Genomic DNA, 4,758 nt, shown 5'->3' with positions numbered 1-4,758 from the left:
TAGCAATAAATATTGGCCTGAGAATTAGTGCATGTGTAGTGCAATCGTCGTTCCGTATGTAGGTGCACCCGACTTGTGTTTCTGTTAGTATGTCCGCGTTAGTGGGGGGGGGGGACATCTTTTATTTTATTGAACTTTATTTATTTTTTTAAACGTAACTTCATTGCTATCACATGGTGTGTGATAGCACATTGGAGATGGCAGGTTCTCTTTAAGGGCTGCAAGCACTATTTTGATAGCACCGGACCGGAGGCACAATGTGCCTTGGGATCCCGTGCAGGCGATCGCATTGCGGCCGGAGGGTGTGGCTACAGTGCCATATACTTCAATGGCCCAACACGCCCCCCTCCTGCCCCACTAAAAAGTGAGCCGGCCACAATGCGAGGCAGTGCATTCTGGCCAGAATCGGGCCGGAACGCACTACAACTGGTGTGAACGGGCCCTAAGGTGACAGTAGGGGTTCAATTAGACCCCTATTGTAACCTTTCCACTTGAATAGCTTTAGCTAGGGAAAGGACACCTTTCACAGCATACAGTGGCTAGGAGCAATAGCCAGCCTGCTATTGGATATTTCAAATTGCAATAGCAGGCTGGCTATTGCACTTGCCCACTGCCTGCTGTCAATCAGGGAAGGAAGGAACTGAAGGAGTTTTGTCGCGCTTAGCTTTGAGCATCAAAACGCCCAGGTGTGAACAGGGACTTCATGTAGTTTAATGTCATTCACTAATATTTCACTTTTAAAGTGAAAATGCTCTGTCATTTTATTAAATCGGGGTCACTGACTTTAAAGCTGGCCATACACCTATAGATTATCTGCAGATTTTCTATGGTCAGATGGAAAAAGTGCAACAGATTTCTCCACCTACGCTAAACTGTGTGGATGGAGGAATCTCCTGATGGGCCAAGCTTTAGTATCTTGCTAGTCGGCCCCGCTGGCTGTCAAAATACCTGAACAATCTGATTGGATGCAGACATTGTTTAGGTATTTTGAGGGAATCAGGGAAGGAAGGAACTGAAGGAGTTTTGTCGCGCTTAGCTTTGAGCATCAAAACGCCCAGGTGTGAACAGCGACTTCATGTAGTTTCATGTCATTCACTAATATTTCACTTTTAAATATTACCTTCTCTATGCGACTAAGCGGCCGTGCGTCCCCCTACACTCACCCGCCCTGTACGTCTGTACGGGTGAGCGTAATCGTACGCTGACAGGATGGATCCTGTCTGCGTCCGAGCCGGAAAACACGCACCCCTACAGACCTGCACTGGTGAGGGCAGGTGGGCGTACAGCCGCATACTCCCATAGAGAAGGACAGGGGCTGCGTACTAATCACACGCAGCACCTGACCTTCCCGGGAGCTGCTTGATACGGCCCTGCACGGAGCTGTACGTGCGGGCCGATTAAAGTGTGAATGAGGGCTTAAAGTGAAATTTTACTTATATATTAGTGAATGACATGAAATTTCTGATGCTCAAAGCTAAGCACAACAAAACTCTCACCACAAGAAATTCCATTCATTTCTAACACGGGTAAAAACGTGCAAAACTGCGCTAAACACGCTAGATGGTGTGCTTCAACAAAACGCACGCTATATGCGTAAAAACACTGACGCCTAGGTGTGAGCGGAGCTGAAAATTCACTTGGCAAAACATATCAAATCATGTGAAAGGTAATTACAGTGTACCTGTTGCCTTTTCCCGCTCGGGCAAACAGGCTCAGTGCAGAAAGGTTAAACTGAACCTGAAGGCCTACCAAGAGCAATCTCTCTGTCCAATAGAGACTTCTGCGGCCTGTCCAACATCAATCACTGTTTTGTTTAAAAGTAGAGTTGGACTGTGCACTTGTGGCCCCCAGCCCACTCAAATGGATGGCATGCTTGCCTACCTAGGTAGTATAGTTACACCTTAAGGGGTGTATATATAAAATGTTTGCAGGGCTATTCTCTCTGTGAACATCTGGCTTTTAGATTGGCACTGCATTATGGCCACTACAGAGCCATGGAGCATCCCATTGAACAGGTTGGCAACTCACCCCCTTGCAAGGAACAATGCCTTACTGCATTGGGGTGCCATTTAAAATGAGTATACAGGATTTATATAGCGCCAACATTTTGTGCAGCGCTTTACAATATAAGGAAGACATTACAATCACAATACAATTCAAGACAAGATGGTAAGGAGGGCCCTGCCCCTGAGGGCTTACAATCTAAAAGGGAGGGGCAAGTGATACATGAGGAAGTAGCTGTGTGGGGATGAATTGTTTGAGAACGTGATGTTGAGTGGTTAGTTTGAGGTGGGATATTATTCTCTGAGGTAGGTGTGTTGAGGAAAGGCCATTACATGCCTTATTATATATATCCCTATTATTGGGTTCATTAAAGTAGAACTACAGGCAAATTTTTTTAAAAAAAATCACCTAAAAAACCCATTCACCAGCTTAGACTATCTTCTAATGCTAATCCCTCTATCAAGGGTAAAAAAAAAACCTGGTGTTCCTGACAGGAATCAGGCCTTAGCTAGCCGGGCAGTGAGTGCGTTACTGTGCATTGTAGTCCACTGCAAAACATGTCTGTTAGCAAGGTGCATTGGGGTCCCATTAGGAAAGAATGACACGGCATGGCATCATAACGTGTTTTTGCGTATTGTACTAACGCACACAGTAATGCAGCTCAAGAGTAAGAACTCTGCCTTAGGCTGCCCATACACCTTGCGATCATTGGACAACCCTTTTCGTCCGATGATCGAACCATCGTACGATTTTCGTACGGTGGCCCCAACCTGCCCCGATGATCGCAAGGTTGGATCAGCGGTAATTAGAAGAAAGCACCTGGATGAATTGCGGTAATTGACCGCACGTATTTTCGACTGCGCATGTGCAGTGTAAATTGTACAAATTTTGAAACGCCACCAACCTTGCGAAAATCATACGATCGACCAAAGTTTTCTAATCTGCTGGTTAGTCAAAAGTCGATCCATTGTACAGTATTTGCAGTTGTACACTGCCCATCAACCTTACGAATATCGGAGGAAAACTCGATCACATACGAAAATCGCCCGTTATTTATATGGTGTATGGGCACCTTTAAACAGGGTGATTGCCCAGTCATAACATAACTGCAGTGTTGTCACCTTCATCAGTGCTGTAGCCTCACCAAAAATGTCTGTGTCCCCACTATAGAGATTTACCATGACTTCCGGTCTCCCCAGTATAGACAAAGATGGCAAGAAAACACTGACATAGGCTCTAAACCTTCCCTACTCTTCCAAAGCCAAATATCACAGTTTGGCTGGAGTTGGACTTCAGTACAAGTTGACTTTTACAAGGTCTGCCATCTCCGAGACTGGTCCAAATAGTTTTCGGGACTGTGCATTTATTTTCAATCAATTCACTGGACACATTCGACACCAACCTCGGCACATCAGCAAAATGAAGGGCATCCCATGACACCAACCTCGGCACATCAGCAAAATGAAGGGCATCCCATGACACCAACCTCGGCACATCAGCAAAATGAAGGGCATCCCATGACACCAACCTCGGCACATCAGCAAAATGAAGGGCATCCCATTGTACTGAAGTGTGACTTGGTTCTAACAGAGAATCAAATATGTGGGTGCGCCAAATAAGAGTCCACCTAGTATAGCTTGTGATACTTCAAACCTAAATACAAAGATGTCAGCTGCAAGTGATATAAACCTTCACTCAAGACTGATCATGCAAAGAAAGTAGCGGGGCTTGTTGAATAAACTCGCATAAGAGCACAGATGATAAATTCAGCACAGTATAAACATCCAAAATGTATTTACATAATAATAGATTCCTCCACCCACAACTGATAATGAAATGCGGCGCTTGTTGAATAAACTCACATTAGAGCACAGCTAATTCATTCTACTCACTATTAGGCATTCCAATCAGGTCAGCCTGTCAGATTTTCAGGTGGACCTAAATGGAAGCTCGACGTACCTTGATCCCTATGTCTGTTTACATCTGATTACCTGACTCCTTTTAGGTTGGGGTGGGCAACTCCAGTCCTCCAACTTCAAATGGACACATGTCCGCTGACATCCGACCTCCCAGAAACCTAACTTGGGACCTGTTAGTTCACTAAATGGACATGGATGTCAGAGGAGTGATGAGATTTTGCAGCACTACTGCAGCTATGGCAGGGGTAGTCACTCCAGCTATTGTGGCACTATAAGCCCCATGAAGCATTGCAAGACCCTGACAGCCACACCATGACTCGCAGAGGCATGCTGGGATTTGCAGTTTCCCCACAGCTGGAGTGCAGAGGTTGCCCAAGCTTGATGTACTTAGCAGCACAGATATCCACCTGTCATAGTAACTGTCTGTCACCCAGCTACATGTGCTGCATCCCCGCACGTTCTAAAGGACGCATTCTTATAAATATATGGCAGAGGCGTGTATCAGAACAGATCCATATACATCACGTAACCCTATGGAGCACTGATTGTGTACCTTGCAATGTGCTCAACACATGTACCTCCTGGCCGATCTGCAGCCGGTCTTCTGACAGTCTCCTGACACCCTTACTTCCTGCTACCGTATGTCACCTAATACTCTGCCTGCTCTATATCTTCTGATACATCCGCATGCTCTGCTCTGCTTCAATATTCCTACCAAGATAACCGTGATCATCTGTTTACATCTTTATTTAACCTACTACCTATATGATTAGTAGTTTTACTTCAGGTTTGTCCTCACATAATTAAAACGGTAAATAGTATATACCTATATATA

General features: G+C 45.3%; 1 long non-coding RNA gene across 1 annotated transcript in view; it reads right to left on the bottom strand.

The window, feature by feature from the left end:
* LOC108799510 overlaps positions 1 to 4,541 on the bottom strand; it is a 96,975-nt gene extending 92,434 nt beyond the window's left edge. The window contains exon 1 of the long non-coding RNA XR_001942032.1: positions 4,477 to 4,541. This is a non-coding gene — a long non-coding RNA (uncharacterized LOC108799510). The remainder of the gene's footprint in view (positions 1 to 4,476) is intronic.
* Between the last annotated feature and the right edge of the window lie 217 nt (positions 4,542 to 4,758).

The sequence above is a fragment of the Nanorana parkeri genome, unplaced genomic scaffold, assembly GCF_000935625.1.
Source record: "Nanorana parkeri isolate BGI_ZX_2015 unplaced genomic scaffold, ASM93562v1 scaffold41, whole genome shotgun sequence".
Taxonomy (NCBI): Eukaryota; Metazoa; Chordata; class Amphibia; order Anura; family Dicroglossidae; genus Nanorana; species Nanorana parkeri.
Note: the sequence above shows the minus strand (reverse complement) of the source record. Positions and strands in the feature narration are given on the sequence as shown.